Below are 12,859 nucleotides of genomic sequence, written 5' to 3'. Positions count from 1 at the left end.
TCAATCACTGCCCCGATGGAGCTTACTGTCTAATCTCACACTCTTACAACTAAAGTGTATCTAAACCCACAAGCAAATATGTAATAAATTGCAGCTTATTAATCCTTACATGTGGTGGCTGCATTATTATTTTTTTTTAGCTTTTTTTCCCTTTATTTTTACCTGGTAAGTCTGTTAATTCTCAAACTTCTTTAACAGACCAAGCTGTCCAAAGAAATTGGCAGTTGGAAGGCTGAGACAAACCATCTAAATCTCAATCTTTTTATAGATTTTTAAGTACCAAAGAAGGCTCCCTTAATTGAGAGGAGCAAAAAAAATAAAAAATCAGGCACATGGGTATAATCAACCATAATGATACAGCAAATCGTCACATTGGAACAATTAGCGTAAGTTCCAAAATAGATACAAAGGTATAACATAACATATACTTAAGTAGTATATGTTGTGTGTAGTGTCAAGTAGTATATATCAAGTATTGAGATGAACAGAGTAAAATAAAGTTATATCTGACAAGCCATATTCTTTTGTATCTTGTCTTTTCTACGCCAAGTGTGTACAGAAAATCAAAACATGTCAAATGTAACATCATCATCATCATAGGAGGGAAAAGGGAAAGGAGGATGGTAAAGGTAAACAGAGTGAGACAATCCATTTAACACTGGCATGAGTGCTTACACTGCTCAGCCTTGATTCAGGTACTTTATGTAAAACTTTTTTCCCTAAAGGAAAAAAACTGTTGCTGTAACAGCTTATGAAATGTTAGCTGCAGTTCTGCTTTGTTAGTCAAGTCTATCAAAATCTGCTAGTGAATCTAACACTACCCTCTCCCCAGATAGACAATGCTGCTGTCCAAAGGTGTCTCCATTGCTACTTCATTCAGAGTGGAGACACCCTAACACAGGAAGTGTGTTAAAATAATAAAAAGCAAAAAAAAAAAAATAGTTTTTGATAAGCTGTAGTTTATTACATTTTGTTTTTAGGTTTAGATATTATTTAAGCATGCACAGGCACAATGGGGTGAAAGCCAATCAATCAGTCCCTTTTTGGCTTATGTAGTGTAAAAGAAAATTAAAGAAAAGAATACAAACTCAAAGAGTATACAAACTCCATGCTTTAATGGACCTTAGGGATCAAAAACACATATACCCTTTAGAGGTAAGAACAGGTCTATTAAGTAGTAAAATTTAACCACTTGTCCTCTCAAAGATTTACCCCCCTTCATGACCAGGCCATTTTTTGTAATACGGCACTGCGTTACTTTAACTGACAATTGCGTTGTCATGCGACGTTGTACCCAAATAAAATGTATGTCTTTTTCCCACAAATAGAGCTTTCTTTTGGTGGTATTTGATCACCTCTGTGGTTTTTATTTTTTGTGCTATAAACAAAAAAAAGACCATCAATTTTGAAAAAAAAAAAAAAAACAATATTTTTTACTTTCTGCTATAAGACAAATCCAATAAAAAAAAAAAGTAAAACAAATGTCTTCATCAATTTACGCCAATATGTATTCTGCTACATATTTTTGGTAAAAAACAATCCCAATAAGCTTATATTGCTTGGTTTGCTAAAAAAGGTAAAGCGTCTACAAACTATGGGATATTATTATTTATTTTTTATTTTATTTAATTTTTTTACTAGTAATCAGTGACTAGTAGCGGGACTGCGATATTGCAGCAGACAGTCGGACACTAACTGACACTTTTGACAGTTTTTTGGGACCAGTGACACTAATCAGTGCTAAAAAATACGCACTGTCACTGTACTAATGACACTGACTGAGAAGGGGTTAAAATCAGGGGCTATCCAAGGGTTAACTATGCCTAGCCTGTATTTCTGTGTACTATGGGAGGTGCTTTTACTAGGGGGGACATGGATCCTTGTCCTTGCTTTGCAGGAACACAGCATCTATGCCTTCTGTACTGACATAACGGTGATCTGGCGATCTGTTGATCTGGCGTTTACACATCTGGCAGACCTCCTTTCTCCCTCCATTCTCCCTCAGTACCAAAGGATCGGCAGGTGCTGCGGACATCGAGTCTGTAGTACCCGCCTATCAGCTCCTACTGAGTATAATCACCGTGGAAGCAGGCAGCCAGCGGTGCACATGCGCACCCCAGACCTGGACCCAGAAGTGCAGGATCACATACTAGGTATGTGATCTTGCGCAGCAGTGCCACTTTGTTGTATATGTAATACGGTCGGCAAATGGTTAAAGATTAACTCCAGCCATAGCTTTGGATAGAGTCGGAAAAAGTTAGCGCTTCTGTGGAGTTCTTATTGCTGTGTCCTTGTTAGGTAGATTTCCACAAAATGGACACAAACAACAAGAGTTAGGATAACCAGTAACGGAAAATAAAGAGAAAAAAAATAACCTCACTGCGCTTAGGCTCTACAAAGCAGCTGACATGAATTGCTGGAACAATAATAGTAATAAAAAAAGAAAGAATGCCGCGCTTAAAACTCATAGGTTTTCACAGACACCAGGATCTCCTAGAGAGAGTGACATGGGACAGCAAATAAACATTCATAAGGTCCATAAATCATAGGGGACACCCAGGGTGCATAACAAGCTTAACTGCAGGTGAAGTGATAGTCCTCCATCGACACCATAGCCCACCGGGCCTCTTACCCCAAGGTATGGACCACTAAATTATAAGTGGTCATACAAGCATTCCAGCAATCCTCTGACTTGTCTTTGCTCATTAATGATATGGAACAGATGGCTCCTGTTGGCCCCTAGCTGCCTTCATTCAAGAGAGCTAGGGGCCAACAGGATCCATTTGTTCCATATCATTAATGAGCAAAAACAAGTCAGAGAATTGCTGGAATGCTTGTATGACCACCTATGACAGGGATCCTCAAACTACGGCCTTCCAGCTGTTGTGGAACTACACATCCAATGAGGCAAATTCACAGACATGACTAGGCATGATGGGAATTGTAGTTCCTGATCAACTGGAGGGCCATAGTTTGAAGACCCCTGACCTATGATTTAGTGGCTAATGCCTTGAGGTAAGAAGCCCGGTGTGCTATGGTGTCGGTGGAGGACTATCAGTAGCGTAAAATCCCTACAACAGAGACACAGAAAACTAAAAAAGGAGATAGGGATAGAATGTCTGTCACTATTTATATTGCTATTATTGCCTTCCTCTCCTGATGACAACTGCTTCCTCTCATGTCTTGTCCTGTGTCATAGGAACAGGAAATATGTCAAAAATCTTCTGAGTGACATTACAGACTGAAATAAGAACCTGACAAAAACAGGTGTTCTGTGCATCCCCGTGCAGGCAGTCCCATTGCTTTCAATTGGAAGATTTCAGCCACTGCTTCCATTGTGACATCCGTGCTCGTGGTAGCATGGCCCTGAACACCTAGGCATCCCACAGGTGCCACACAGAGTCCAGATTCTTATGCCCTGTGTGAACGATGCCTAAAGCTAAAAATTGTACTGTTTATAAATCTTAAAAGGCTCATTTAGTATGATCCATATTCAACATATTTCTTAAAAAATAGACAGTTCTGCAATAAAGTACATTAATGTGCATGTATGACTGGGGTAGAGACATTAGACTGTAAGCTCCTGTAACACAAAAACTGATTGTAATGGTTTTATGTACTATGCAATGTGCCATGTGCTGTGTTGGTGCTATATAAATAAGGGGGAAATACAGTGATATACAGTATGTATGTAAGGCTGTCGTTTCACCATTCCCCGACCAGACAAGATAAATGGAAAGTGCAGGTCATGATACTGTTTGTAATCTGAGTTCCAGAAATAAGGTTTGCTCTTGGATAATAATAATATGTAGGAGCACAAAATCATTGGGTAGTTGTGACAATAGCATAACACACACATCATGCATTGGCCTTGATGAAATTTGTGGAGTAAGGCCTGGTTCACACATATACAGGTTGCAGTTTGCATATTCCAGGTGCATTTTATGTTTTTCAATAAACGTTTTTGATCCATTGAATTCTATGGAACCAAAAATCCAGAAATAAGTCCCTGGCCCTTTTCATAAAATGCACAGATGTGAAGGTGACCCATAGGAAACCATGGTAAATGGACAGTGTGTTTCTGCAAAACTGAAAATGCACTAAATAATGCATAGGTGTGAACCAGGCCTTAATGAAAGAAGTATCCAAGTTCATCCAGAACTCACGTGGGGTACTTTAATTCAAACTTTCTAACTCACTTAAACAAGGAAAAGATGAAAAGCCTTCTAACAATAGACATCATAGCTTTAATTTAAATGAAAAATATGGACTTTATGTATGCATTGGACTAAATATTCTTTTAGTCTAATCAAAGATGGAAGCAGAAGTGCCTCAGTTTTATGTAATTATCTTGATAACAATAACATTATGGAGTCAACTGTTATCTTTGTCTTGTCTTATGTCTGAAAAATAATTTGTTTTCAAAAACATTGTACACTGGATCTGCACGCACTGCAGTTGGTTTAACAAAAAACTAGATAATAAAAAATAGCTGTCTGTGTATATCTCGACTTTTGTTTTTTTTAAATCGAAATGACTTGAACTCATGTTTATCCTTCTCCTTTGTATGCCATTTATTACTCAGCACAGATGATCTCACTGTCAGATTTTTTTCAGATTTCAGAAATAAGATGCAGGAGGTGATAATATAAAGAATGATTTTAGGTATTTACACAGATATTAACAAAGTGTAAGGACATATTGAGGGAGATTTACTAAAACTTGTGCAAACAGAATCTGGTGCAGGTGTGCATGGTAACCAGTCAGCTTCTACCTTCAGCTTGTTCAAGTAAGCTTTGACAGTAAAGGCCCGTACACAGGTACCGATTGTCGGCCGTAAATATTCGGCCGACGACCGATCGGTCAATTGTAGGCTTGTTAGTTTGATGCTTCCGACAGCCGACAGCGCATTTTCAGCCAAACAGAATCTGTTGTGCAGGCATTAAAATTTTTGCATGCTGACACCAGAACGGCCAATTGTTCGCCAGTCAGTACAGAATTTGGCCGACAATCAGCAGATTTGCAAGACTGAGCATGCTCAGAGAAGAAAAAACACAGGGAAAGTTAACCATCACATGACATCACTTCTGCAGTCGGCTGTTGTTGGCCGACAAAATTCGTGTGCAGTCTTTTGGCACTTTTCAGCGGACAGGACATCCCTGGACAAAAGACGGCCGATCGGTTGGCCGACGATCGGTACGTGTGTACGGGGCTTAAGGCTCCATTCACACTTGTCATGTAATTTTGGACATCAAAGTTGCATGATAAGTTGTCCCCCGTGTTTTCCAATGCTAACCATTCATATATGTGTGACCTAAAGTTGCAGCGACTTCAAAGTCATTCATGCACTACTTTTGTTTGAATTTCATACAACTTGAGGGCCATAGACTTTAATAGTTGCGTGAAATTCAAACCTGAATGTTATACAATCCATTATCATTAGTCAAAACCAAAGTCGTATCCCAGTTGCACCCATCCAAAGTTGCATCAAAGTTGCACCAAAATTGCACTCCAAGTGTGAATGGAGCCTAAAACCTAGAAGCTATATGGTTACTGTGCACAACTGCACCAGATTCTGTGTGCTCCAGTTTATATAAATTTCCCCCATTTTGATCACTAAATATGTATAGGCTACAATAATTGTTTATATTTGCCTTGATTTTTTTAAGCATTTTGCATCTCTTAAAAAAACTAAATTAAAATAGGAGTATTTTCTGTGGACTTAAATTAATTCCTTGTATAGCAGCATACAGTGGGTATAAAAAAGAATCACCCCCTTTAAAATATTAACATTATAAATACACATATACTAAATACAAATACTAAATACACAGGTCAGTGATGGCAAACGGCACCCCAGATGTTTTGGAACTATATTTCCCATGATGCTCATGCACTCTGCAGTGTAGGTGAGCATCATGGGAAATGTAGTTCCAAAACATCTGGGGTGCCAAGGTTTGCCATCACTGGTATAGGTGATGCTTTAAACCCCTTTAAAATAACCACATTGTGTTGCTTTGCAGCCTGAAATGAAGACAGACACAGTTTTTTGTTTTCTCCAGCTGTATTTACTTAACAACCAAGTGAAAGATTTAACACCAACATGTCAGAAAAAAAAATAAAAAACAGAATCACTGAATTGGAAAAAGGATCACCTCCTTGTGTCAGTATTTTGTTGAATCACACTTTGCTTTGATTACAACCTTTAGTCTGTTGGGATATGTCTCTACTAACTTTGCACATCTAGACTTTACAGTATTTGTCCACTCTTTTTTGCAGAACTGCTAAAGTTAAGTTAAAATCTATAGTGACCGTTTGTGGACTGCAGTCTTCAAGTCATTCCACAGATTTTCAATGAGTTTTAAGTCTGGGCTCTGACTAGGCCATGCAAGGACATTTACCTGGTTCTCTTTCAACCACCGTGTGGTCATTTTTTGCTGTGTGTTTTAAGTCATTACTATGTTGGAAGGTAAACCTACTTCCCATTGACAACTTTCTGGCAGAGAGCAGCAGATTTCCTTAAGAATGTGCGATATTTTGCCCCATCCATTTTTCTTCTATCCTGACAAGTGCTCCAGTCCCTGTTGCAGAGAAACACCTCCATAACAGAATATTACTACCTCCATACTTCACTGTAGAAATTGCGTTATGTGGATGGTGAACTGTATTGGATTTCTGACAGACATATTGTTTGGTGTTGAGGCTAAATAATTCAATTTTAGTCTCATTTGACCAAAACACATTTTTCCACGTGGCCTCAGAATCTTCAAGGTGCATTTTGGAAAAGCTCAGTCGTGACTGCATGTGGCTTTTCTTGAAGAGTTGGTTTTTTTTTTTTCATGCCACACTTCCATACAAGCCACATTTGTGGAGAATTTGTGATATTGCTGTCACATGCACACAATGACCACCCATTGTCATAAATACTGCTTCAGAGTTGCTGTAGCCCTCTTGGTACCCTCTCTGACCAGTTTCCTTTTGGCTCTTTCATCCAGTTTGGTGTGACTTCCTGATCCAGGGAGGGTCTGTGTTGTACCAAATACATTCCACTTCTTAATAATAGACTTGGCTGTGCTTCTAGGCATTAATAAAGCCATTTACATTTTTTAGTATCCATCTCCTGACCTGTGCCTGTCCACAACTTTATACCTGAGATCTTTTGACAGTGCACCCATAGTTGAGTGTTTACTTCAGCTACACTACCAGGGACTGAAATATTGCAGGAAAGCTCTTCATGCTGAGCTAATGAAAAAGTTGTAGGTCAAATGGCTTTGTGTGCCATTGAGAAGGTGATTAGCTACTCCTGATTGAGTCATTTTTAGGAGGGGGGGGGGGGGGTCCAACTTAAGAGTGATTCTGTTTTTTATTTTTTTTCTGACATGTTGGTGTTATATCTTTCACTTGTATGTTATAAGTTGCACTGGGTAAATACAGCTGTATAAAACAAAAACTGTGTCTGTCTTCATTTTAGGCTGCAAAGCAACACAATGTGATTTTTTTTTTTAAAGGTGAAGCATCACCTATACTGACCTGTGTATTTAGTGAAGAGACAGTGGGGTTGATTACATACAGCAAATATGCTGTTCACTTTCCAAGGGCAATTACAGTACACTTTTAGGAAATTTTCCCCAGAGCTTAGTGTATGTGGTGAAATTTGACTTTGCATAGAATGCCAAATCATGTGCAATGAAAAGAAAAAAGCATTAAGTTAAATCAATCCTTGTGAGTATATTCAGTATGCTTTTAGGTGGAAATGGCTTGTTTTGGCTTGACATGCTTCTGGATTTCTTTTTAAGGTTTAACATTCACTCTTGTAAAAAGAAAAGCAATAAAAATACAAAAACACTATCTATGTATACAAGCCCATGTAGCTCCAGAGCACAAAAGTTTCTTTGTGGACAGGAAACCCCTTTTGCCCCTCGTCTTTTATCTTAAAAGATGTAATTGTATATGAGGCACCTTATGCAATACATTTTTTAATTTTAAAGGTAGTCCTAGATATTGCCGATTGGTTGGTCTTCAGAATATAACTGCTCAATGATATCAGGCATATGTACACACTATTTTACATTATTCTGCATGTCAGACTGCAGACACAAAAAGCTGGATCCAATGCACTCTTTCTCTGGGACCTTCTGGATAAGAGCATGCAAATTGCAGTCACGGTCGAAAGCAGCAAAATCATGAAACAGTTGTCATGTATTTAATATTTTGAAAGGTGAGTGTGTATAAATGTTTAAAGATTGGCCAAATCTAGGGTAAGGCTAGCCATTACACATCAGGATTTCTTTCATTTAGCCCGACACATTTAGTCACACAGTAGCGGGAGAGCATGCAATTTGATTGGTGCAACCAATCTAAGAGCAATGAGAGAGAGAAGTCATTTTTTCAAAGAAAATAATTAGGGTATGATATTACATATAAAAATTAGTGTAGTGCTCCTAAAATATCTAACCACTCTTATTTATGGCACTTTTCCACTGCAAGTACCGGCTCAGCTCTACTCGGCCCTGCTTGGCCCTGTTTGGTTTTCCACTGCATGGTACCGCATGGTACGGTGTTGGAACGGTTCGGTACGGTTTGGTATGGTTTGCTTTTCCACTAAAGTAGTACTAAAGTAAGTGGGTGGGATAACAACGATTCTCTGACCAATCAGTGGCTAGTAGTGACTGCATGCAAAGGATTGTGGGATATGGTACCGGTATGGTACCTCTTGGAACCACAATCGAGGTGGTACTGTTTTAGAGAGCCGTACCGTTCGGTTCCATGTAGTGGAAAAGTGCCGCCGTACCGTCCCGAACCGTTCCTACACCATACCATGCGGTACCAACAGTGGAAAAGCACAAAAGCGAGCCGAACCGTTCGGTTCCATGCAGTGGAAAAGCCCCATTAGATTGCATCTACCTTTACATACAATATAAATACATAAAAGCTGCTAACAACTCCAAAGGTAAAATGTGCTAAAAACCATAACATGAAGAAAGTGCATGGACCCTTTAAGAACACTTCATGTAGCTCTCCAATATATTATACTTGAAAAACCAAAGTACTAGTGCAAATTTAACAATTGTGCGAGAACACACAATTAAACCGATACATATGTCCATGTATAGTCCATTAAAAATCCATTGTGCGTTACACTTCTTAAATGTGCTGTCATGCAAAATGTTACTGCCAGTGAATCACTCCATTTCCACCGTTAACCAACTCTATGCCCCTTTTGCATGGAAGCTCACCTCCTTTGGTGGACCTCCTTTTTATAAGACAAATATATGTATGAAAATTCTGTGTAATGAGGCACTCTCCTGCTCTCAGTTGCTCTCACCATCCAGCTTATTAACTAGTCTGGTCAGAACTCCCAAGGAAATAAGAAAATCAAGATAGTGTGTACCATCACTTTATCTAAAAACCATATAATATAATACACTCACAGTTTGTCAGTTAAAAAGCGCTTGTCACAGTAAGCAGTATCGCCAGATAATCTTTCTGGTATGATGATATAATACAGCCTTGTCTCCCTCACTCGTATCGTCCCATGGACTTTCTCAAAGGTTGACTGTGCTGTATGCTATTCGCCATTAAATATCTGCCTCACCACCTGGCTGCTAAGCCCCCATTTATTTACAATATTACATATACTGCAGCCCTAAATATGTTAGAGACTCACTGCCCATACTTACTTGGCCACTATGTCAGAGAAATAGATGAGGCATATTTTATTTAGATAAAAATAGTTTATTATGTCACAGACAAGAGACAGAAATACAGGACAATGGTATGTAAATGTTTTTACTAGGTTGCAATGCAAGATGGAGAAACTAGACAGGTTTGATCTTCCTAAACTATAAATTAGAGTGGGCTTTTTCCAGAGCAACAAGCTAGAATAACCACACTGATTAGGAATTACACAGTATGTACTCCATATTTGCTAAGATTGTATGTCAGAGTGGCAGACCTGATCTTGGATAAACAAATCACAATGTCTTTTTTTCTCAAACCCTATATCTAAACAATTGTAAAAATGATGACGCAGCCTTTGTGAAGCCTTTTTATTATTCCACTATTCCAGAGGGAGAGAGCAGGCAGATATCAGGTAAAACAAAAAAATAATTCAGAGCTATTTTATAAGTGTGAATACTGAAAAATGACAACGTTTTGAATGACACCTTTTAAGCCTTTATCATATAGGCCACAATTTTTGGAATGAGAGGCAGAAACTAGTACCTTGAAATCTAAAATTTATGTCTTCTTTGGAAGACTAAAAATGTAAAAAAATTGACAGTTCTGCAGCACTGTTGTTGAGCCTGTATGAACAGACTGCTATTTATGAGTTATTGAACAAGCATTTAGCATTCATAAAAAATATATATATATATATATATATATATACAGCTGCAAGAAAAAGTATGCAAACCCTTTGGAATGATATGGATTTCTGATGGATTTCTGCACAAATTGGTCATAAAATGTGATCTGATCATCATCTAAGTCACAACAATAAGACACAAAGAATTAAATGTTGCCATGTTTTTATTGAACACACCATGTAAACATTCACAGTGCAGGTGTAAAAAGTATGTGAACCCTTGGATTTAATAACTGGTTGAACCTCCTTTGGCAGCAATAACTTCATCCAAACGTTTCCTGTAGTTGCAGATCAGACGTGCACAATGGTCAGGAGTAATTCTTGACCATTCCTCTTTACAGAACTGTTTCAGTTCAGCAATATTCTTGGGATGTCTGGTGTGAATCCCTTTCTTAAGGTCATGCACAGCATCTCAATCGGGTTGAGGTCAGGACTCTGACTGGGCCACTTCAGAAGGCGTATTTTCTTCTGTATAAGCCATTCTATTGTTGATTTACTTCTATACTTTGGGTCATTGTCCTGTTGCAACACCCATCTTCTGTTGAGCTTCAGCTGGTAGACAGATGGCCTTAAGTTCTCCTGCAAAATGTCTTGATAAACTTGGAAATTTATTTTTCCTTCGATGATAGCAATCCATCCAGGCCCTGACCATCATACTTCACAGTTGGGATGAGGTTTTGATGCTGATGTGCTGTGCCTCTTTTTACCACACATAGTGTTGCGTGTTTCTTCCAAACAACTCAACTTTGGTTTCATCTGTCCACAGAATATTTTCCCAGTACTGCTGTGGAAGATCCAGGTGCTCTTGTGCAAACTGTAAACGCGCAGCAATGTTTTGTTTGGACAGCAGTGGCTTCCTCTGTGGTATCCTCCCATGAAATCCATTATTGTTTAGTGTTTACGTATTGTAGATTCGCTAACAGGGATGTTAGCATTTGCCAGTGACTTTTGTAAGTCTTTAGCTGACACTCTAGGATTCTTCACTTCATTGAGCAGTCTGCACTGTGCTCTTGCAGTCATCTTTACAGGACGGCCACTCCTAGGGAGAGTAGCAGCAGTGCTGAACTTTCTCCATTTATAGACAATTTGTCTTACCGTGAGCTAATGAACAACAAGGCTTTTGGAGATACATTTGTAACCTTTTCCAGCTTTATGCAAGTCAACAATTCTTAATCGTAGGTCTTCTGAGAGCTCTTTTGTGCGAGGCATCATTCACATCAGGCAATACTTCTTGTGAAAAGCAAACCCAGAACTGGTGTGTGTTTTTTATAGGGCAGAGCAGCTGTAACCAACACCTCCAATCTCATCTCATTGATTGGACTCCAGTTGGCTGACATCTCACTCCAATTAGCTCTTGGAGATGTCATTAGTCTAGGGGTTCACATACTTTTTCCACCTGCACTGTGAATGTTTACATGGTGTGTTCAATAAAAACATGGCAACATTTCATTCTTTGTGTGTAATTAGTTTAAGCAGACTGTGATTGTCTATTGTTGTGACTTAGATGATGATCAGATCACATTTTATGACCAATTTGTGCAGAAATCCATATAATTCCAAAGGGTTCACATACTTTTTTCTTGCAGCTGTATATATTTTTTTAATTCTGATAATAGAAGTATCATTCAGGTTTGCACTACAGCTAAAACTCCTGTTTGGACAGGTTTCAAGTTATAAAATATTGAGCAGGCATTTAGCATCCATGAAAAAAAAAAAAAAATAGTTGTGTCTTTTTTGGACAATGGCAAAAGCATACGGGTGCAAACCATAGCAAGAAAGTGTTTTTGAACTGGCCACAATTTCTGAGAGATTGAACAAACATTTAGAATCTGAAAATTATAGTGCCTTTTTGGACAATGATGATGGAAACAATGTACAGGTTTGCACCACAGCTAAAAAGTCTGCTCCAGGTGGATCCGCTGAACTCACAGCTGCTAACACACTTTTATTCAGGTGCTGGGCCAGCTTGTATCTGTCTTCATAGAAAAGAAAAAAGGTCTAATACACTGCAGCCTTCTTTTTCAAGGCCTTAAATAATGAGACAGAAAGTAACCAGTTTGCAATTTGCCAGAAATGTTTTTTTTTTTTCGTAGAGTGAAGAAGGACAAGTTTTATACATTTGGTGCACTCCTTTATAAGTCTGTTCAGACTGTCCTCTATTGTACCTTACAATAATTTATTTTTTTCCACACAGTGCTTCCCAGTACAATTTTTATACCTTTCTTGGAGAGGTCCCTATCTCTGAGGGACAGAGCACGCATATTCAAATGTAAAGCTTAAGTTCATCTTAAAATAAATAAATAAATGCACATGTTTTTGCAGGTAAAAAGAGCCTACAGGACCAGTGCTTTATTGTATTATTGTATGTGGAACTCTATGACCAGCTTTTCTCCAGTTTTGCAACCATATTTTAATGTTTAATGAAAAGATTGAAAGTAAAAAGAGCCTACAGGTCTGTGCCCATACCTCTGTACAGTCTGTCAGTTTCCGAGC

The sequence above is a fragment of the Pelophylax lessonae genome, assembly GCF_965119305.1.
Source record: "Pelophylax lessonae genome assembly, chromosome: 1".
Classification (NCBI taxonomy): domain Eukaryota; kingdom Metazoa; phylum Chordata; class Amphibia; order Anura; family Ranidae; genus Pelophylax; species Pelophylax lessonae.
Note: the sequence above shows the minus strand (reverse complement) of the source record.